This window comes from Chlorocebus sabaeus, chromosome 8, assembly GCF_047675955.1.
Source record: "Chlorocebus sabaeus isolate Y175 chromosome 8, mChlSab1.0.hap1, whole genome shotgun sequence".
Lineage (NCBI taxonomy): Eukaryota > Metazoa > Chordata > Mammalia > Primates > Cercopithecidae > Chlorocebus > Chlorocebus sabaeus.
The window spans coordinates 55,701,060-55,725,314 of NC_132911.1; the positions used below are offsets into that span (position 1 = coordinate 55,701,060).

Here is a 24,255-nt window from a genome sequence, read left to right on the forward strand (position 1 = left end):
AAATTTTTTAAAACAGAAATGGAAACTTTGGGATAGGAAACTGATTTGGCCATTAGGAAAGTGGAAGTAATGACATAAGATGGATTTTTCCTATTTTGAGAGTTTGAGAAGAAATACAAGTAAAAATTGCCATTGGTAATCTTAATTCTGTGATGGTAGGATAAAAAATTAAAGTAAGACAAAAATCTAGATTGGATATATAGAATAAAGACTAACATATAAATAATAGCTAAGTACAAGAGTGATCAAGAATTTCCCGCAGAAGGCTGGGCGAGGTGGCTCACCCCTGTAATCCCAGAACTTTGGGAGGCTGAGGCCGGCAGATCACCTGAGGTCAGAGGTTCAAGACCAGCCTGGCCAACATGATGAAACTCCATCTTTACTAAAAATTAGCCAGGCGTGGTGGTGTGTGCCTACAATCCCAGCTACTTGGGAGGCTGAGACAGGAGAATTGCTTGAACCCGGGAGGTACAGGTTGCAGGGAGCAGACATTGTGCCACTGCACTTCAACCTGGGCGACAGAGCAAGACTTCATCTAAAAAATAAAAATAAAATAAAAAATAAAAAAAAGTTTCCTGAAGAAAATGGAGAAAAGGAAAACACGGAAAAAGAGGAGGAGGAGGAAAGATAAATTGTTTATCATATGGAAAGGCTCAAGCTGGAATGGCTACACACATCTCAAGACTAAGTTCATTAAAAAATAAAGATTAAGAGAGATCAACAACAAGAAAAACTGCAATGGTTGTATAGGTGCCGAAAGGGCGAGTTCTCTCAAGGGGTAAACAATAATGAGAGATTAGGGCATCCCAAGAGACTAGAAATCAGGATTCCTGTCCTTACATTAAAAACAAGTTCAACGAAACGAAAATAACTACTTTTTTTGGACCCACCAGAGAACTGAGGTCTCAGAGCAATGAGCTACCCCTAAATCTGAAAAGACAGGCACCTTCAGGCAGAAGAAAACAACCTGAGATTTGCTTACCGGGAGCGGAACACCGCAGGATGCCACAATCTGGGGGGAACAGCAAGGTTGGAATTTGGAGGAGTTGCTGGCGTCCAAGTGTGGACTGAGGGTGTGGGGATCTGCAAGCTTTTCCTCCAGGAAGGAGCTCACTGAGACCCACAGAAAGAATTCAGGGGAATCTGAGGGAGCTTCCCTCACACGCGGCAGGGAAAGGGAAAGAAATATTACAGTGCTGTCTGCCCAGGCCCTGCTCCCTCACAGAATTAAAGTCTCCACCTTGGGAAGAACACCGCCAGAGGGCAATAGTGAAATCCCGCTCCATGGGCCCCTCTTCAACCCAACTGTAGCTTCTGTTTTCCCTCAGAAAAATAAGTAAAAGAAAGAAAAGAAAACATCCGTCTATAAGGGCAAGCGCTTGGAATATGTGATCTGGAACCTGGCTGCAGGCAAGGGACTGGGGCAGGGAAGTGACTGGGGCCAGTCACTCCACGCCGCACCAGGAGAAGGGACGGAAACACGCGGGAGAGCCGCACCCTGGAGACACAGGCCCGCCACGCACCCAGAGGACCCAAATCTCATCGGAAGATCTGAGGACCTCCACCCACCATTTCCTCCCCCTATGCTAATAAATCTCCAGGAACACGAACTATGGGTCAGAGTGAGAAAAGCTCTAAGGAGCATCACAAAGGCCAAACCCGAAACGGGAAGCGAAACACGGTGCACCGCAAGAAACGGGATACTCTCCTGCCCACACAGCCAGCAAACTTCACACCGCCCGGCTCCTGCAGAGCAACGCAAATCCTCACACTGAAGCCTGCATTACTCAGCACCTACCGCCTTGCTCAACACTCCTGGCCCTCAAACAAAAAAAACTTACAGGCATACCAAAAGTCAGAAAAACACAAACATTCCGAAGAAACAAAACAATCGCCAGAAGCAGGCTCAACATGACCAAGATGTTGGCATTTATCATACAGGGAATCTAAAATAACTCTAACTAGGCCAGACACAGTGGCTCGTGCATGTCATCCCAGCACTTCGGCTGAGTGGGAGGAGGCGGAGGTGGGAGGATTGCTAGACGCCAGGAGCTTGAGACCAACCCGGGCAACAGAACACATAGCATGACCCCGTTTCTGGAAAAAATAAATAAATAAATAAAATATTAGCCAGGTATTGTATTCCTGCCTGCAGTCCCAGCTTCCCGATAGGCTGAGGTGGAAGGATCGCTTGAGCCCAGGAGTATGAGGCTACAGTGGGCTGTGATTGCATCAGGGCACTGAAGCCTGAGTAACAGAGTAAGACTATGTCTCTAAAAATATAAAAATAAAAAAGTCTTCACTGGAAAAACTAAATGACTTATAAGACTATATAGATAATCTCAGAGAGATGGAAACTGTAAAAAAATGGAAGATACTTTAACTCAAAAACAATAGCAACAAAAATGCTTCAGCCTGGTTAGTAGATTTGACCTAGTTGAGTAACATAGTTGAGTAAAGAGTAGCTAATTTGAAAAAAGTCAACAAAAGTTGACTCAAAGAGAACTGAACTAAAATAATAATAATAAACAGATATCCAAGAAATGTGGGAAAATAGTCCCGATGCATACCTAGTTAAAAACAGAAACCAGCAGAATAAATCTTTAAATAAATAAACAATGGCTTCTTTATAGAAGAAATAATGGAAATAAAAGTTTCCAAAATTAGTGTCAAATATCAAACTAAAACTCCGAGGAGCTTAGACACACCAACAAATACCAGGATAAATACCAAAAACTACATCTATGTATGACATGACATAATCAAACTGCAGAAAACCAAAGACAAAGAGATATCCTTGAAATCAGTCAAAAGAAAGGAAAAAAGAAAAAAAAAACTTATCTACAGAGGAACAAGGATAAGAATTACATTGAACTTCTCATTAGAAACCATGCAAGCAGGAAGAAAACAGAGTGAATCATTTAAAATATTAAAAGAGAAAAACTGCCAATTTAGAATTCTATACCCAGTGAAGTTGACCTCAAAGATGAAAGAGAAATAGACTTTCTAAGACAAACAAAAACTGAGGCAAAATAAACATAACTGAGAAAATTCTTCCGGCAGAAAGAAATGATATAGGTCAGAAACTGGGATCTACACAAGCAAGGAATGAGCATCCTAGAGAGAAAAAATTGAGAGAATAATCTTTTATTTTTCTCATTTTTAAGTTCTCTAAAATTCTAATGAGAAAAGGAAATACAGTGCAAACTTCAAAACTAACAAGTCGATTGAACCTGGACTATATGGAATGGGAATCAAATAGGAAGGAATAATATATTCTAAGTGATGTTTTTCAGAAAAAGATCATCAAAAATAAGAGAAACTATTTAGTAAATCTGTAAAAAGGTATTTGTAGTCCCTCTTCTTCTGGGTTCTCTGTTTTGACTGCCATCGGATCACGTCTGCGGAATTAGTTATGAAATGAGCATGGGTCTAAATGAGAAGATGACCATGCCCCAAAGGCAGACTAGCACGCTGAGCTCCAGCATTAAAGGACTCGTTGAAAAACTTAGAGTAGAGGAAACTAGAACAAACTACCAGAGAAGTTCATTTTTCATTGAAAATATAATATGTCCATTTTCTTCTATTGTAATTGGCCTTATGAGAGAATGCAAGGCCGGGTGAGGTGGCTCTCGCCTGTAATCCCAGCACTTTGGGGGGCCGAGGTGGGCGGATCACCAGAGGTCAGGAGGTTAAGATCAGCCTGGCCAACATGATGAAATTCCATCTCTACTAAAACTACCAAGATGAGCTGGGCATCATGGTGTGTGCCTGTAATCCCAGCTACCGGGGAGGCTGAGGCAGGAGAATCACTTGAACCCAGGAGGCAGAGGTTGCAGTGAGCCAAGATCATGCCATCGAACTCCAGCCTGGGCAACCAGAGTGAAATCCGTCTCAAAAGAAAAAAAAAAACAAAACAGAAAATGTAATAGAAGTCTCTTCTCATTTAATAAAATAGTTTATCTTTGTGGGAAACTTACGACCATTAACTGGTTTAGTTTCTTTACCTAGAGATGAAATTACGTAGAACAGTGATATCTTTTTATGAAATCAAGCTTCATCAAAAGAGAAAGATAACTATTTTAATGTTAGGTTAAAATTGTATATATTCTATTTTAACCTATCATTTAAAATCCAGCCATGTATCCTGCAAACAGAGTATAAGAGGAGCACAGTTAAATATCTATGATGTGTCTAAAGAAATAGTATATGAAAAATCAATTAAGATATTAGGATTTTTGAGTGATATAGATATAAAAATATTCTCACTTATGATAGAATGTTGTGAAACATCTATAAGATTTATCCACTTCTATTATTTACTAATATTGCTTTTGGTAATAATAGCTGTAAACTACATTTGAAAAATAAAATTTTCTCTCTATACAAGTTGTGTATCCCATCAACATAGCTATCTATCTGTGGCATATGGGAAAATCATTGACTTGTGGTCTAAAAACCTGAATTCCAATTGTGTTCTGCTATTAACTTATCTTGTGATTTTGAGAAATTCAGTTCTTTCTCAAGTATCTAGTGTTCTTTTTCAGCATTTAACTCTTAAGTGTATCAACTGAAAAACAAGACAAAGAAAACACAGATAAAAAAATTCAGCTAGATGATGCACAAAGTCCCTTCCAGCGTGGTATGAAAATGCCTTTAGGAAAATGAGAGTCAACATTATCCCAGGAAGCTAGTATTACTGCAAACTGCACCTGCTCTTGCTACTTGCTATCTTGGAGGCTCCCACACTCTTACTTTAAGGTGGGCAAGTATGATCTTCCCCTTTGTATAGGAGGTCCCTCAGGCCCAGGGGTGAGCCTGAGCAACGACAGGAGAAGTATATTAATTGATTCAAAATTGAACTAGACCAGGCAAGATTTCTTTTTTAATCCCTGAAAGAAATCAGAGAATTCTCTGATCTGTCAGAAATGAAATCAGGGTTGGAAAAGGAAAATTTCCATGATGTTTAAAGAGAGTGATGGGAAAAAAAAGTTAGCATCATGTCTCAACTGTGTCAAGATCAATCCCTTCAATAAATGCTTTAAGCATGTAACTGGGGCCTCTGCAGCAGGATGGGCACCCCACTGCGTGTGTGGCACCACCCATATGATGGGCTTGTCCACAGGGTTCCTCATGGCACCCAACTGATTATGATGGAGTCATACCAATTGATATATGACCTTGTTTTAAATACAATCCTGTTATGACACACTGTTAAATACTCTCCCTAACATGACATCTAGTTGTTTTCATCCTCTGAAAAGTTGTTTTCTTGTAATGAAAACAGATAACTTCAAAGCACATAATAGGTATACAATAAATAGTAGTTCTTATTAATTAAAATTAAAAATTAAAGTTCTTCTTGCTAAGAATCATGTTGCAGAACTTGGAAATAATTTTTTTTATGGCTGGCATGTCATAGACAATTGGCTTGGTAGCCTCCTGTTTCTCTAAAAGAGCAATGCATTTAAACAGTTATAATAGCTTTTAAAAACCACTTCCTAAATCTCTTCCTCTAAGCTTTGTGAAATACCATCACAAATCTCAAAGTTTAGGCAAATCTTTCCACCTAATATGGAGTGAAGTACGAAACAGAAATGTATACAATTGAGTTTTTATTTTAGATGTGAAACTTTTCTCATGACACCACCCTTAACTAAAACAAACAAACAAAAAAAGATTTCTATAAAATGAGTTCTTCTCAGTTGATATTTTAGTTATCTTTCAAATAAACAGTTTATCTTTCAAAAAAAAACTGTTCTTTTGAACAGTTTGAATGTGTCAGGAAAATGCATCTTTTACTTTTTGTGTGTGTCTAGTTACAGAATGGGAAATCATCAAATTCTCTTCTATGGTCACTGTTCTCCAGAAATAGAAACAGCACAATTTCAGAGGAAATTGCTCTTGGGAGTTTTCCAACCCAACACTGCAATCTTGAGATTTCTGGAATCTTTGAACAAGCTTAAGGTTAGAAATGCAAAAGTTCCAAACCAACCCAGAAAATACTAAAACTGTTGACTCATACACCCTCGCCTTGCTGGAACAGCAGCGTGTTGAACTCTTCCTGATGAGGCGCCATCCCAGAAGACTGAGAACTGACAAGAAGGAAGAACAATTTTAAAGCAAACACTGCTTCTCCATTTTTAAAAATTGCTAGTTGAGTTTATGTGTCACCTTTATAAAAAAAAAAAAAAAAAAAAAAAAAAAAAAAAAAAAAAAAAAAAAAAAAAAAACTCTCTTAAAAGTCTTCACATATCATTTTCCCCACAACAGGAAAAGTGCAGGAAAGCTCCTCGAAGCCTTTTTTGCTTTTCTTCTGATCCGCTCATGATTTCTAGTGGCATTATCATTTTTGTGAAAATTACATATTCTTTAAATGGGTAGATTTTATGGTATGTAAATTATACTTCAATAAAGCTGTTAAAAATGATAAATGGGTTAAGAAAAATTCAAACAATACAGAAAAGTGCATTAAAAAACCCTGAAAACCCAACTGCCCAGTAATTACTACATGTAACATTTGTCACTGCCCCTGGGTCTGCTTCGCTCTCTATCTGTAATCACACACACTCAGAAACGTGTCTCCAACTTAATATAACATCTCTTTTCCCTCCTCCATTTCGGTAAACAAAGTTCTAACATGGAGACAGAAGGAAAATAAGGGCCCAGCTAAAAGCATCAGCCTAGTCCAAAATGTTGGACAAAATAAAAAACATTCCAGTGCGGTGACTCTGATGCTATCAATACAAATTAAAATGTAAAAATCTAAAGCCAGTGATCCTGGCTCGGGGAAGATTCTGGCATCCTGTCTGTCCTCTTAGCAGAGCAACCCCTGAGCACTGAAGGAACCGGAGCATGTCCGTGGTCAGCAGTCGCGATGACAGCCATCAGACAGTAGGGCCAGGGGACTGCACGTTACGCGGGAAATGCACAGGCCAGAACTCCATTGTGAACCCTCCCACAGATTTGCCCTAAAGACACAAACACTGATTATATGGAGTTGTGGCAAATAAGACAGAGGAAAACCCAACCCAGAATACTGCGCTGTGTGTCTAATGGCATGCTCACTCATACAGCTCTTGTTAGGGTGAAATACTGCTGAAACTCCAGAAATCTCTCCATCTGAAATGTTTTGCATATATAGTTTTTGCCCCCCACCGAAATGAAATGTCACTGAAATGCCATCATTTTACTATAATCTGTCCTCGGAATGTTCCCAATGTGTGTGTGTCAATCACAGGAGTCCTGGATCAGTCAGGACAGACAGGTGGACGCATTCCTGGCCTCTGCAGTTGGGCACGGGGCTGGCGAGGCAGGTACTGCGAGTTAACAGTGCCACCTTCAGGACACAGAGGGCAGAACAGAGCATATCAGCAACAGAAACAGCTCTCTCTCTGTTTAAGAACGAGAAATCTTCAATTTGACTCTTTTTTTAAAAAAAGCTAATTACTTTTCCTGACTCTCAATTTGGATGCATGCAGCCCATTTCTTGAACAGTTGCCAGGATATTTTCCTGAAATGAAGGTCTGATTCTATCACTGCTCTGTTCCTCCCGATCGGCCAGACACCTGAGCTTGCCATAGAAGACCCGCAATGATCTGGGACTTACCTCCATGGGTTCTTGCCTTCACATCTGCTTCCTACCTCCTGCGAGTATGTTGGTTCAGTTCCCTACCTGCTGTGTTTTCATGATTTAGCACGTTTGCTCCCTGCCACCTCATATTTCCATTTGCTTGATAGGCTCATTTTACTTGCCTTCCACTTTCTAATTCCGGTCCACACCTGGCAAATATTCACCCCTCATTGTAGACTTCCACCAGAACAATAAGGAGAGCCAACACATTGTGGCATTCCGTGGTTGCCAAACCCTGTTCCAGCTGCTTCATATGAACTATCCCATTTGTTCTACAGCAACCTTGTGAGGTGAGTATTATTATCCACAGAAGATGTTATGGCCCAGGGCTCAGAACAGCTGTCTAAGTGGTACGACTTTTCTGAATGCAAATACTTAAAGTTAGCTGCAGTGGTTGCCAACACAGGTCTGGACCTCATATCCTTATGACCTATATGTAGGAGAGAGAACCATCTGCAGGAGTGTGAAGGAAGGCTAGAGTTGCTATCATGAAATTGTGCAGAGGGTGCGACAGTGGGAATCCATGATGGAGAGACAGAGGTTACTTGTACTTAGCCTTGAAGAGAGAATCAGTCAGGGAAAATATGCAGAGAATGAAATTTGCATGGAGGTTAGGAGTGTGGATCTGGGGCCCAGCTCCTGGGTTTCAGTCTTGGTTCTAACACTGGCTGTTTGAGCTGGGCCAAGGAGTTTAACCTCAGTGTGCCTCAGGTTCCTTATCTGTCTAATCTAGTAGTTTCTGTGCAAGATAATTTGGAAAAAGAAGAAATCAAAGGTATCAGAATTAATCAGAGGGCCATTGCAATATTACAATGTCCAGGAGAGGATTAAAATATTAATAAAAAAATGGTCACTTGACTCATCCTTAAGTTTTTTATACAATTACTATGGGATTGAAAACAACAGACTCCGCTTCTCCTGGCAGCTGAGAAGGTGACTGAGGGACACAGAAAATAAAGAAACAAGGTCTACCAGCTAGTGTCATAAAGATGCAAATAATTTCACTTAAGGATATAACAAAAACTGAAGGCAGAAAGTGTGTTACCCATAGTGCTATTTAAAATAACAAAATTTAAAAATATGCAGATGCCCAACAATAAATGTTTAAAATGAATGATAGCACATTCATATAGTTAATACAATATACAGCCATTACATTGTGTTATCAAAGAATGTTTCATCTTGTTATAGACAGCCCCTCAAAGATGTAAATGCATTAATCTCTGAACCTGACTGTGTTACATTACTTGGCAAAAGGGACTTTGCAGACGTGATTAAGATTAAGAACTCTGAGATGACAGATTATCTTGGATTATCTGGGTAGGTCCAATCTAATCACACCACTTCTTAAAAGCAGTAAAGGGGGCAGAAGAGCCCCTCAGGGAGGTGTGACATAGGAAAAGGGCAGAGATCCAGAGCATAGGAGGGACTCACTTTACTGTTGCTGGTTTAAAAGATGGAAATGGGACTGCAGGCCCAGGACTGCAGACAACCTCTAGAAAGTGGGTTTTTACAGTTTCCACGACCGCAAGAAACTGAACTCTGCCCACAACACAAGTGAGTAGGAAGCGAATTCTCCCCTAAAGCATCCAGAAAGGAGCACACCCGTGCCGACACCTAGATTTAGCCAGGTGAGACCCACACCGAAATTCTGACCCAAGGAAATGGAAAACAACTAATTTGTATTGCTTAAGATGCTATGGTTGTGGTGATTTGTTATGGGAGCAAATATAGTCACAAATCTGTATATTGTTATACAGTTATAAACATTATGGACAATGTCAGGTTTTTTAAAAGCCCAGCATAGCACTGCATAGATACTTTAATGTCACTAACATGCCAGCTGTATATACACATGCAAGATGAAAATGAAGTACACAAAAATATTTTTCAGAGTTTGGGGATTATGGGCATTTTCATTTCCTCTGGATATGTTACCCGTCGTCACTCCCTCTTATCCCTTCTCCCACTCGCTGTCTTTCTGGATGCTAATCCAGCTGGGCTTCTGCCTCCATGTTTGCACCTGGAGCAACAGGAATGGGTAACTAGTTTGCAAAGTCAAATGCTCTTTCCACTATCCTCTTACTTGACTCATCAACAGCATTGCCCACAGGTTATTACTCCTGAAGACCTAAAAGTGTTGCTTATTGGGCTCTGGGATGCCTCCTCTAGGATCTTGTAATTGCAATTGCCTGTTGTAAGTCTCTTACTGTTTCATTCTCACCTCTCGATCTCCAGATGTCTGGGTGAATTGGGATTCAAACATTAGATCTCTTTCTGCCACTGGGTACACTCTCCTTAACCCATCTCATCCATCCTTTGAATTTAAATCGTGTGCATATAATGATGACTCCCAAATATTGATCTCCCAAGAAGACCTCTACTGTGAACTCCAGATGCACACAGCCAGCTACCTGTCCCTGAACATCTCATAGCCACCTGCAGTCTAACCTGTCCAACCTGAGTTCCCAGTCTCTCCCCATAACCACACCCCTTCCATTCTTCCACATCTCAGTACATGAAAACTATTCTTCTAGACTAGGCACTATGGACATTTGTGAGGAGCTGTCCCATGCTTGGTAGGAAGTGTAGCAGCATCCCTGGCCTCTACCCACAAGATGCCTATAGCAATCCCCCTTCCCCAGCTGTACAACGAAAAATGCATCGACATCGTTAAATGATCCCTAGGGAGGCAACTTCCTCAAATCCCCTGTGAGGAAGCACTCATCTAGGCCAAGAGCTTTGGAGTTCTTGTGGATATAGGTTGAAGATAAACCAGACAGACTATCAGATGATCAAGGGGAGAGGTGGGGTGGGCAGCTGGGTGTGTGCATCTGGAGTTCACAGTAGAGGTCTAGTTGGGAGATCAGTATTTGAGAGTCATCATTGTATGGATACAATTTAAATTCAAAAGATGGATGAGACGGGTTATGGAGAGTATACCTACTGGCCAAAAAGGGATCTAGCGAGTGATTCCTAAGTTCTTCTCTTCTCCTTTTTGCTCACTTTATAAATCCATTTGTTCATGACATCTGCCTTCCTTACCTTCAACCTAAATCCACAGTAGAAACAATTCTCCCCTGCTCCTCCCCATCCCTGGCCTCTAGTCTTCCTCTTTCTCTCTACTGAATGGATCAAAGCAGCCAGAATGATCCTTTCAAACATAAATCAGATCTATCATTGCTCAGCTGGAAATTCTCAGTATCTTTCTCCTGCTCAAAGTAGAGCCAATGTTGCTGCCATGACCACACGGACTGCCCACAGCTGCTCGGGTGTCTCTGTAGCTCTCCACTCACCCCAGTACAGCACATCTGCCCAACCAGCTCCCTGCTTTTCCTTAAACACACAGTGCCTAGTTAACTCTGACCTCCGGCCTCTGCACTCACACTCTGCTTGTAATGCTCTGTTCCTGAGGCTCCAAGCCTCCCTCCAAGCCTCAGTTCTGCTGTGAGGGCTTCCCTCCACCCTATTTAACACTGCACCCCACCCTTGCACCATTTCCCAGTAGCTACAACCCTCTCTCTGCTACTCCACATATTAATGTATTCCTTTGTTTCTCTCTCCTCCCTAAAAAGGAAGAACCCTGAGGCTGATACTTTTTTTTTTTAATCATTGATTGATTTCCAGTGCCTAGATAGAAAATGCCTAGCACAAAATAGATGCTCAGTAAATATTTTGAATGTGCACAAGAATAAATGAATGAGTAAATGAATGAACTGTAATCATAAGAAAGTCCAAATAGGGAAAGTTACTGCCTGTCACTTTTAAACTTTCAATCAGTCTATGAGCCTCTCATCTGACACTAACAGAAAGAAGGCAGTGGCTAAAACTTCCAAGCCTACAGACAGAACGGTCTCCCCAACAAATGCCCTGAAAAGTGTGTTAGCTAGAGCTCTCTAGAGCTACCAAATTGCTTAACTGAGGAATTGAATCCAGTGGAAGGAGTTGTAATTTTGCCCATCAGGATGTGACATGCATTGTAGACCAGTGATGACTGCGTCCTTCAAGATCTCCATGTTCTCTAACGAGTCTTTGCTTGCTTGCTTTTATTAAACCTGTTCTACTCCTCCCCACTCTGCCCCGCCGTCCCCAGCGTATACTGAAGAAGCGGAGTGGATAACCTGTCTCCCAGTCATCAGCCCCTGAGGGCCACACCTGGAGCAGCTGTGGAGAATGACAAGGTGCAGAGATCCCAGACACTCAGCTGCTGGTCGGAATGAGACGGGCTCAGGCTGGTCCCTGGGGAGAAGGTAGGTGTATTATATAGCAAGTAAGGCATGAACACAGGGCTCTGTTGGGTCAGCAGAGAGATGGAACATGAGACACTGTGAGGTGGGCTTTTTGCTGTTGTGTTGTATATAAGCCCTAACTTATACAGATCTATGGGCAAGAAGGAGCTTAAGTCAAGTGAAGAAGATAGGGATGAGATATGAGGAATGGTGGAGAGAATCTGCAAAGTCTTGGAGGTGATAGAAGAGGAAAGGCATTCAAAGAAAGGATGGGGATTGTCATCACACATCTCAGTAGACAATACACAAGTTCAAGTATAGAAACAGAATTCAACCATTGCCAAACTCCAATCATAAAGTAATGGTGAAGAGCTCCCCCCACTATCATCATCCACATTCAGTTGCAGACATCCCAAGAAGCAAGAACACTTCGTAAACACAGTTTAATGTACACCTTCTCTTGACTAAATTTTGCTACAACAGCTTGCGAGCATTGCGATGGCTTCTTGTGTAGATCAAGGCGGTATAATAATTGAGGTTGCGGGGTCTGTTCTGTCTACGGTGCAGAATGCAGGTAAGTATGACTAATGCAAGGCATGCTTCTCTTAAGATGGTTTAGTAATAGCCTTCCCATTAGAGGCACTAACACTGGAAACAACTTTTATAATTACCACTTAAGAATCAGTGGCCAGAATTAAGAAAAGATAAAAGATTGCTAAAACAGCAAAGCCTGTTATTTTTCATAGTATTATATAGTGATATTCTCATGAAGAACCAAAACTCAAAAGCAAAAGACTTCAGTTTGTATCTGGCATTACTGTTCACCAACTGTGCAACAATGTGTGACTGGGTGAAACTCTCTGAGACTCTGCTGCTGCTTCTATAACCTCTCTGACCGCAATGGTTACCTCACAGTTACTAGAGCATTAATGCCTCAATGTGTACAAAAACACTGTTAACAAGGATGCCTGACACCAGTGTGTGATGTTATTACTATTATTGCTGTTTCAGTAGAAGTGAGAGTAGCATCTTTGAGTTTGTTTGTTTGTCTGCTTTTTGGTTTTTAACTTCTCCTTTGGTAAGTCATTGGTGCAGGTTCAATTGAAAAGATATCAGCAGAATGTAAAGGCTTCAGACAGCTCACTAATTCAAAGTGTGGTCTCTTTGACAAAGTCCTCCCAACGAGATATTAGTGATAGTCTTCTGGTGCTGACTCTTCTATTTTCTCCTTTCACTACCCTGGAACATGGATGCAGAGCAGCCTTCATTAAAGATATTAAAATAGAAGATAGAATAAGCTTTGTTCTCAGATGTAATCATTGAGTTACCATACTAACTCCCAAATGCCTATACCCAAACTTCTTGTTGAATTAAATAAATGAAACTCTTTTTTGATTAAGCCGCAACTCTGGCTGAATGTGAAACTGAATACAATTCTAACTGAATCAAGTAGGGAAAAAAAGTGTCGCCTCCTGACTGCCATAGCAGCATCTCCAGAAGCTGATTCAAGAAGCAGAAACATGGCCCCATACTACAACTTCTGAATTAGAATCTTCTTTTAAAAAATATCATCAAGCATTCATATGCTGTTTATTTATTTATATTTATTTACTCTCTTATTTTTTGAGGCAGAGTCTCCCTCTGTTGCCCAGGCTGGAGTGCAGTGGTGCAATCTCAGCTCACTGCAACCTCTGCCTCCTGGGTTCAAGTGATTCTCCTGCCTTAGCCTCCAGAGTAGCTAGGATCACAGGCATGCACCACCACGCCTGGCTAATTTTTGTATTTTTAGTAGAGACAGGGTTTCACCATGTTGGCCAGGCTGGTCTTGAACTCCTGACCTCAGGTGATCCACCTGCCTCGGCCTCCCAAAGTGTTGGGATTACAGGAATGAGCCACTGTGCCCAGCCTCATATGCTGTTAAAAGTTTGAGAAGAACTGGTATAGACTTCTCTTTTCTTCTTTCTTTTTCTCCTTTCTCCCCTCTTTCCTCTCTTATTTTCCTTATAAAAGAAAAAAATAATCCGTAGTCCTTATAGAATCTCACAGGACAGGCATAGTGGAGATTTACTCTTGCCCCTTCCCTGCATTCACTCTCTTTTACTGTGACTACAGTTCTTACCACGTTTCCAGCTTCTATAATCTGTGTAAGGCTGACCCTAGCCCTGGACTTGGGGGATGGAACAAGTGATTGAATTCAGTGCAACCAGAGCATGCGGACCCCTGGCCATGGTGACCAGGCCGGCAATGGGCACCTGACCATCCCAGTCAGTCCACTCAGGACCACACCCTCTCAGGCCTTGAAATTTTCCTGTATATTTGAGTACCAAGTTCTATCTTAATGAACAAGAATGGGGATAAAATGAGGAGGCTGGAGCCCAAGCAACCTTTTTATGCAGTTATAGAGCTTGAGAATAAAACTTGACACCAAGGACATAGGAACTGGAAATAGAGAGAAGAAAACCTTGTACTAAGTCTGCATCCAGACTATGAGGCCTCATTTTTTGCTTAAGCCAGTTGAGGTTGAGTTCTCTCTCTACCACTTACAGTGTAATGTATGCTTAATTATATACATAAAGGGAGGAGAAAGAACAGTAGCTGAACGGAAATGTTGGCTCAAGAATGGGCTTTCTTGGTGAGAAAAACTTGAGCCCACACTGAAAGGAAAGAGGTAATGAAGGTGTGAAGGGGAAAAGCAAAAGAGAACGGGAAGGGCTCAGAGAGCGAGTATGACACCGTCCAGGGAACAGGCCTGACAGTGCCTAGGACAAGGTGGCACCAAGTTTGTTCAATATCCCAAGTCTTTCAGTTTTTTAAAAAAATGCATTTATTCTTTAAGCTTTTGGATTCTTCTTTCTTCATAATATATCACAAATTTCATCAAATTTTCAAAGGTTTATGCTTGGCAAACATGAGTAATTGCTACAACACTAAAAGGAACTGAAGAGGTCTGGTCCCCAACAGTTTTCATGCAATTACGTAAAAAATGAATGTCTGAGAAAGTGGTTTCTGCGACAAATGTGCTCTGAGGTGTAGAAAAGAAAGTTAAGAAGATGACATCTTCATGACTTCTACTTCTTAGTACCTGAACTCAGTGTTTATAAAAATCCATTTAAAGCGCAAACCTAATGTGCTTATTTTTCTAGTGCCCGGCACAGCTTTTATGCCAGATAAAGGCAGACTTTAGCTAATGGGGCTTATCCACTGGTGACGGTTGTTAGGAGAGGGTTGTAGACAGAAAAGGAAACATAAATCCCAGATAAGACTCGGATAGTATCTCTAGGACATGTAATACCTTTAAGGTAGAGATAATGATTCCTAACCGTGACCACACATTAGAGTCTCGTGGGGAACTCTGAAAAAAGCCACTGATGCCAGCACCCTCCTCCTGAGACTCTGCTTCACTGTGAGTGCGGGCAGGCAGTTCCTAGGTGATTCTCACATGCTGCGGGCTGGACACCTTCTGGCTGGGGACACTACTGAGCACCATGATAAGACAGAAAAGTTTTCACTCATAAAACACAACTTAGAAAAGGAAAATTTAATCAGAACCTCAGGCATATAAATTGGCAGCAATTGTTTGCAGAGTCACTTCAAAACATATTCAGACCTATTAATTTTATTCTCCTCTCTAGCCATTTTAAAAACTGCACTGCTTGAAGTTGGACATGAGTCCCCTACCTCCCTGTGATCCCAGCCAGTTACAAGTACCTGTGAGCAAACAAAGAGCAACAGGGGCGAAGAGAGATGTTCAGTTCCACCCCCTGCTGACCTGTTTCTCAGTGTGAGTGTCTGGGCCTTTTCCTCAGAAACCTTGAAGAGCCCCCAAAGGATATCAGAGAACTTCTCTGTTTTTAACATGTGCTTCCTATTGAAGAACAAACTTGGGCATTTTCAAAGTAAGTTATGCTCTTTACATCATACGGGCTTTATCTAGAATTGCACAGAAGAGGGAAAGGTCTTCAAACCCTATTTTTTTCATGCGGTGCCCAAAAAAGAGGTTTTACCAGTGTTAGACTCATGAGAAGGAATATCAGTGAGGAATCAGGACGGAATAGATCGGAAAAGCCACACCAGTTCCAGCTAGCATGACATACAGCCAATCCTGCCCCAGAAAAGAATGCTCTCACAACTTAACAATAGAGAACGTTGTATTACTATTTCCTCATCAAATGTATCTCAAATTTGCTACAAATAATTACATAATGCAGAATAGAGCTTTCCTAGAGAGGTGCTTACAAATAGACTTTGACTGATGCGCAGGGAATGCGGTGAAATTGCAGTGCCTACAACTGCTCCCCAGCCCTCATATCCCTCAGGTTCTGTGAAAGAGACACCAGTGATTCTACCCAAGATACACCGGGTGCTGTTTCCAGCCAAAAATGCGCTTTGATTTTTTCAAATAATTTAGATAACTAAAATGTTTGCTTTGGTATGATTCTACCAAAAAATAACACGTTTCATTTGTCTGTACACTTATAGTGCGTTTGGTTTTAGAAATTCCAACAAACTGATCCATAGAGTCAATATAAATTCAATCAGAATTCAGAGGGCTTTTTTTTTTTTTCAGACCGAGGGGATGATTAGAAATAGACAATCTAATTCTAAGATATATATGAGAATGCAAATAATTTTTAAAAATAAATCAGCCGGGTGCAGTGGCTCACACCTGTAATCCCAGCCCTTTGGGAGGCTGAGGTGGGTGGATCATCTGAGGTCAGGAGTTTGAGACCAGACTGGCCAACATGATGAAACCTCGTCTCTGCTAAAAATACAAAAAATTAGGCAAGTGTGGTGGTGGGTGCCTGTAATCCCAGCTACTCAGGAGGCTGAGGCAGGAGAATCACTTGAATCTGGGAAGCGGAGGTTGCAGTAAAAGCCGAGATCGTGCCAGTGCACTCCAGTCTGGGCAACAAAAGCGAAATTCAATCTCAAAGAAATAAATTAATAAATTAAAGTTGGAGACACTTTACTGTCTGATTTTAAGACTTGCTATAAACCGCTAAACAAAAATAAGGGGGAAATCATGCAACTATCTGGTGAATAATAATATATTTGTCTTTGTTTTTTGTTTTATGTTTTTTGTTCCTTCCTTCCCAATCTGAATTCCTTCCATTTATTTTCCTTTCCTTATTAGAATCTCCGGTAAAATACTGAGTTGGAATCATGTAAGCAGACATCCTTACCTTGTTCTTAACCTTAAGTTATTCAGTCTTTCACCACTGAGTATGAAATTCACCAAGGGTCTTTCCTAGATATCTTTCACCAGGTTAAGGAAGATCCCATTTGTTCTTAATTTGATAAAGGTTTTCTGCCATGAATAGATGTTAAATTTTTCCAAATGCTTTTTCTGCATATATTGACATGTTTTTATTATTTTTCTTTTTTAATCTGTTAATATAATAAATTACATTTTTGGTTTTCAAATGTTAAACTAACTTGCATTCCTAAAATTAAACTTACTTGGGCATTATATATTTTTATCTTTTTCTTATATTGTTGAACTCAATTTTCTAATATTTGATTAAGGGATTTTGCTTTATTTTAGTGAGAAATATAGTTATGTTGAAGGTCTTTTCTGATGTCTGTGATTTTGGTGTCATAAAATAATTCTAACTCATAAAATGAGTTGAGAAGTATCCTACTAGAAGAATTTGAACAGAATTGAATTTGTTTGTTTCTTAAATATTTGTTAGAATTTAACAGTGAAGGCATTTGGGTGTAGAGTTACCTCAAGTTGGTTGATTCTGTTATTCAGGTCTTCTTTATACTTACTTTCTGTCTACTTGTTCTATCAATTACTAAAAGAGGAGTGTGGAATTTGTTTATTTCTTTTTTCCATTGTATCACGTTTTGGCACCTTGTATTTTGTAACTCTTGTATGATGTGCTTGCCTGGTAATGTTTGATTGGATGATGGAAACTGTGATTTTTAGTTTCTTGGGTGCAGATTTTGTTTTTTTTTTTTTTTTTTTTTTTCAAGAATATTGGACTTTCAGCCGGTCACAGTGGCTTATGCTTATAATCTCAGCACTTTGTGGGGCCAAGGCGTGCGAATCACGAGGTCAAGAGATCGAGACCAGCCTGACCAACACAGCGAAATCTCGTCTCTACTAAAAATACAAAAATTATCTGGGCGTGGTGGCGTGTGCCTATAGTTCCAGCTACTTGGGAAGCTGAGGCAGTAGAATCACTTGAACCTGGGAGGCGGAGGTTGCAGTGAGCCAAGATTGCACCACTGCACATTGGCCTGGCAACAGAGCGAGACTCCATCAAAAAAAAAAAAAAAAGAATACTGGACTTTCTTCTGCCACACAGTTACATTACTTGGGATCGGTTTGATCCTTTCAGGTTTACTTTTGTGCTTTATAGAGCAGGCCCAGAATGATCTTCACAATAGGGCTCATATAGCCTTTCTACTAAGGTGACACCTTTCTGAGGGCTCCATCCAATGCTATGCAGCAAGGTCTTTCCACACTAGCTGGTAGTAACACAAAGTATTTCCCACCCTGAGTGATTTCTGGGAAGTTTTAGGCCTAGAGATTTTTACTAGTTCTTTTCTAGCCACAAGTAGTTTCCTCTGATACGTGCAGGTCAGTGTCCGGCCAAAGATTTTAGGGGAAGCCTCTGCAGGTCTCTAGGGCTCTCTGTGTAGCTCCCTGCTCACTGGTCTCCTACACCACTAATTTTTACACTAGGCTGCCTGAGCCCCAGTCTCTGTCTCCTCAACTTGACAAGGCTGCTGGTCTCTGGTTGGGAACCCTTCTCTGTACTTGAGCATGGAAACCACCTCTGGAAAGCACCAAAGAAAACTCACAGACATCACCCGGTGTGTCCCTTCCCTCATGGACCACAGCCCCTCACAGCCTGCTCTCCAGTTCTCCAACACTGCCGTTTCATGTGTTCTGGTTTTCTAGGAGTTTTTTTAAGCAGAATATTAATCTGGTCTCTCCTATTCCATCATGGCCAAAAGCAGAAACTTGTTTCTGTTTTATAATTCAATGAAAACTCTCCCAGACATTATATATCAAAAGTGCTTTTTGTACTAAGTTGCTAGTCATCATGAGGGAAAAAAATTACATTAAATAAAGTCTTTTGTAAAGAACATTTACCACCACAACAGTCTATGTTTTATTCTGAATTTCAGGCTTTAATTTATTTTGAGAAAGGGAGAAAAAAAGAGTATCCTCAACATTTAAAAACTGGTTTGGCACTCAGGGGCAGTCCATGGTATTCTCCTATTAAATATGACCTAACAGAACACAACCTGAAACAAGGTTACCCTGAGATCATGATAAAATGAGCCAAAACAAGCCTACTTTATAATTTTGTCTCAGCATAGACAAAAGCAAGTTTATTGTACATTATGGACTGAATGTTTATGTTCCATATAATTCATACGTTGAAATCTTAACCCCAGATATAATAGTATTTGGAGACAAGGCCTTTGAGAGGTAATAGAATTAGATTAGATCACGAGGGTAGGGCCCTTGTGATGGAGTTAATGCCCTTATGAGAAAGGAAAAAAAAGAGAGAGAGAGAGAGAGAGAAGTCGGCCAGGTGCTATAGCTCATTTCTGTAATCTCAGCACTAAAAAAGGTACTCTAGTAAAATATCCCACTTAGAAATAAGTAAACAAGTAAAGAGAAGAAGAGGTAATAAATATAAGGCTATGCACTGAAGAGGAGATGTAAGTTAAGAAATAACGACTATGGGAGGATCACAAGGTCAGGAGATTGAGACAATTCTGGCTAACATGGTGAAACCCCTTCTCTACTAAAAATACAAAAATTTGCCAGGTGTGGTGGCATGCACCTGTAATCCCAGCTACTTGGGAGGCTGAGGGAGAAGAATCGCTTTAACCTGGGAGGTGGAGGTTGCAGTGAGCCGAGATAACACCATTGCACTCCAGCCTGGTGTGCAGGCTGATGGAGCGAGACTCCATCAGAAAGAAAGAAAGAAAGAAAGAAAGAAAGAAAGAAAGAAAGAAAGAAAGAAAGAGAGAGAGAGAGAGAGAGAGGAGGGAGGGAGGGAGGGAGGGAGGGAGGGAGGGAGGGAGGGAGGGAAAGAAAGAGAGAGAGAGAGAGAAAGAAAGAAAGAAAGAAAGAAAGAAAGAAAGAAAGAAAGAAAGAAAGAAAGAAAGAAAGAAAGGAAAGAAAGAAAGAAAAGAAAGAAAGAAAGAAAGAAAGAAAGAAAGAAAGAAAGAAAGAAAGAAAGAAAGAAAGAAAGAAAGAAAGAAAGAAAGACTAGTCAAAGTAGATTATAACTCTTCTAGTTCAATGGTCATATGAAGAACATAGCTAGAAGATACAATTTTTACGAAAGAGATATTTGGTGCCTACTAAGGAGGCAAGAAAAAAGAAAAAATTATTGGCAAGGATAATCAATACGAATATGAAAATATGTCAGCTCTATCAGTGAAATAAAGGCAGAAATTGTAGATGAGGAATAACTGAAAGCAGGATGATTTATTAACATCAGCATTAGTAAACGGTGCTTTCTAAGAACATACCGATTACTCTTGTTCTGAAAAGTGGAGTGATTGAAGAGTTCTCTGTGCCATTTGTAGAGTAGAAATATCCAGCTAACAGGATGTGTATGTAAAAGGAGAAAATAATGCCTAATCAAAAGGTCTTTACCTTTGGTAAAAGTTCATTATATCCTCTCAAGTCTGTTCATTTTAAAGTACGATATGCTTCATGTAACTGAGCATGAACTTTCCTGAACAAAATCTGGGGTGGATGGTGAACACGAAGTGCAGATACGAGCACAGAAGCTCTAGCTGATGCTGCAGGCAGCGGGGAGGGCGTGGCCTGATAATAAATTATCATCTATTTTCTTTCATAAAAATTCAATGATTATAATTCTTACAAGATGATTACTCCTCCCTATGCTATCTTCTGCACCGACACAATCAATATAACATCAGGTTATTCTTCGGGACTATCTAGCCCTCACTGATGCTTAAAGTAACATTTTTGTTTATTCTGTGACAATGTTGTGTTTACCAAATTTCTCTTGATGTAGCCAACACATAGAAAATAACCTAATGCAACATAAAGAGAACATTTATACTTGAAACCAATGTAGTTTGGCAAATTTTCAATCAGCAAAAAATCAAGAAAAGAATAAGGCTAACAAATCCTTCTTCAATATCCCTTCCTCACCCCCCACAACCCTACTTTTTAGGCTCAAAGGCTATGTCATGAAGACAATAGGAAAATCAAAAAGTGTATTTTTATACTAATAATGTTCAACATTTATGTCTGTAGCAGGATTGACATTTCTATACTGTGCTGCTGTCAAGACCTCTGAAAAGATCTATTATTTGTCTCTGCCTTCCTCAAAAATAAATTCAATTTAAAATGGATGATGTACAATAAGAAACATTAAAATAAAGACAGTGTAAAGAACGAGTATCTCAGGCACCTTAAGATCTATCACTATTCTGTCAAGATATACTAAAATAAAATTGACTTTTAGAGTTATGATTAAAATTATGATAAATCTTAAGGATTATAGATTACATGTTTGGAAACCAAAAATTCTCTTTGAATAGTGATTCCCAATAGCATGGAATCAGTTTTAAAAAAGAAAGCAAAAACGTCTGTTTTCTCGGCTTTAAATACTAGGATTACTCAATATTAGTCAAACCAGTAATTATTATCAGAATATAAAGCACTTACTGCTGAGAATTATGTGCATTTTAAATGGGAATTAGAACTTTCATATGCTAATTTTTATAAGCCATCTGTAAATATATTTGATGAAAAACATCACAGTGATAAGGTCTTTCCATTTTGTCTTTATTTAAAAATGTATACTTGATTGGTTAATGTGATGATTTAGCAATATAGTAAACATTACCTAAAGCATTACACAATTTTAAATTATTTTTTAAAAAGAGGAAGGCACACATTTTATCACAGTGATAGTTTATTAGTCATTGTCTTAGTTTGTTTTGTGCTGCTCTTTAAAATAAATACCACAGACTTGGTAATTTATAATGAATAGAAATGTATTAGCTCATGGCTCTGATGGCTGGGAAGTCCAAGATTGAGGGGCCAATCGTCCCCTCAATCCCATGTCATCCCATGGCAGAAGGGCAAAGAGAGGGTGAGAGAGAGCCAAAAGGGGAAAAAGCACTTCCTTTCATAAGGAACCCAATCCCAAGATGTGGAACTCTCCCCCACAGTAATGGCATTGATCTATTCATGAGGGCAGAGCCTTCTTGGTCCAACCTCTCAATACTGCTACAAGGCAATTAAATTTCAACCTGATATTCAGAGGAAACAAACATTCAAACTTAGGTTTGTCTTACATTCAAAATATGTTAATTTCATCTCTATAGCCTCAAAATCTTAACTCATTCCAGCATCAACTGAAAAGTCTAAAGTCCAAAGTCTCATTTAAACCAGATATGGGTGAGTAGGGGGGATGACGGATGGAAGACAGGACTAACGTGCAGCTCTCATTTGGACAGACAGAACAGCATCTGGAGATTTACATTGTGAACTCTTTCTTCAATTACCACTACAGGAACATATGAGGAAAACCAAAAGAATTCACAGACTCTTTGAAAGCAGTTGCTTGCTGCTACAAGTGCTGTGAGACAGCCAGAAAACTGTGAGTTCCTAAATTGTTAGAGGGGGAAAAGTCAGCCTCTGAACATGCATTCCCACTGAGGAACCTAAAAATCCAGATCACAAGAGAAGGATGTAACCTTACCTGTAGCTGAAATGGATTTAAGGAGCTGAGTCTATAGCCATACCACCCTGAACGTGCCTGATCTTGTTTGATCTCAGAAGCTAAGCAAGATAAGGCCTGGTTAGTACTTGGATGGGATTTAGGGAGCTGAGTGAAATATAAAAGTAGAAAAAGCAGCAGGAAGAGCCGTTTAGGCACTCCTGGTCACCAGCTTGAGCCCACGGAAGCCATTCCTTGCCTTACCTCACAACCGTCCTTGTGGAAGGGAAGGCAGCTAGCAGAATTGGGGAGGGGCCACAGGGTGAAGGAAGCTCCTAGTTGAACTTGGTAATAATTGCAACTGAGCATGAACTTTCTTGAACAAAATCTGGGGTGGAGAGTGAACACAAAGTGCAGAAATGAGCACAGAAGCTCCAGCCAATGGTGCAGGCAGGTGGGGAGGGGGAAGCCCTGAGAGCCCTACTTGCTTTCTCAGTCAGGAGGCAAGATCTCAGCCCCGCACAATGGCTGCATGGATATAAACTCAGTGCAGATGGGCGGGGCACAGCAGGAGTGAGACTGGCCTTGATGGCTCCATGGGAACAGGGTGAGGCCTGTCACTGCTGGCTTCCCCCAATTCCCTGACAACCTGTATGAAGCAGCAGAAACAGTCATAATCCCCCTTGGAACATAACTCCATTAGCCAAAGAACCACCCCCTCAATCCCCCACAGTGGCCACAGCAAGCCCCACCAAAGAAGAGTCTGAGTTGGGTACTGCCTAACCCTGCCCCTACCTGATGGTTTTCTCTACCCGCCCTGATAGCCAAAGGCAAAAGATATAAACTGTTGGGAGCTCTATGACCCCGCCCATCACCTGAGAAACCTGAGTACCTAGCCTGACCAATGTAGGGCAAACCTATATCCCCCTCCTATTGCCACAGCTGGTACTCTCTTGAAAGTATCACCTCCTGGCTAGAGGCCACCAGCTCAAGCTATTATTTCAACTCAGAACAACCCTGCTCCAAAGAAGGAGCAAACGGCAGCAAATTTCACCAGCTGCAACACCCTAGCTAACCACAGATCCTCTGGCCATGTGACAGCTTCACCACTAGCATAATCAGCATTCAAGAAAACCAGCACACTAAATAAAACTCCAATAACAGACTCCGACAGAGTCCACTTCACTCCCCCACAACCTCCACCAGAGCAGGTACTGGTATCCATGGCTGGGAGACCTAAAGACAGATTACATCACAAGCAGACATTCCCCAGCACCAGCCTAGAGCCCAGTAGCCCTGCTGGGGGGCTAGACCCAGAAGAGAAATAATGGTCACCAAAGTCTGGCTCTCAGAAAACCCTATCCCTAGGGGAAGGGGGAGAACATAACATCAAGGTATCACCCCATGGGACAAGAGTATCTGAACAGCAGCTTGAGTCCCAGATCTTTCCACTGAAACAGTCTACCCAAATAAGAAGGAACCAGAAAAGTAATTCTGAAAGTATGACAAAGCAACGTTCTACAACATTCCCCAAAAGCTCACACTAGCTCTCTAGCAATGGATCCAAACAAAGAAGAAATCTCTAAATTGTCGGATAAAGAATTCAGAAAGTTGATTGTTAAACTACTCAGGGAAACACCAGAGAAAGGTGAAAAAGATATTTTTTAAAAATACAGAATATGAATGAAAAGTTTGCAGCGAAATAGATATA

At 40.6% G+C, this 24,255-nt stretch overlaps 1 protein-coding gene and 1 long non-coding RNA gene across 2 annotated transcripts in view; one reads left to right on the top strand and one right to left on the bottom strand.

Moving 5' to 3' along the window:
• Positions 1-17,321, top strand: part of LOC140712193 (uncharacterized) — a 43,382-nt gene extending 26,061 nt beyond the window's left edge. The window contains exons 2-4 of the long non-coding RNA XR_012093681.1: positions 11,727-11,883; positions 15,495-15,758; positions 16,997-17,321. This is a non-coding gene — a long non-coding RNA (uncharacterized lncRNA). The remainder of the gene's footprint in view (positions 1-11,726; positions 11,884-15,494; positions 15,759-16,996) is intronic.
• Positions 1-24,255, bottom strand: part of PXDNL (peroxidasin like) — a 508,882-nt gene that overhangs the window by 206,510 nt on the left and 278,117 nt on the right. The gene's annotated exons all lie outside the window — the stretch shown is intronic.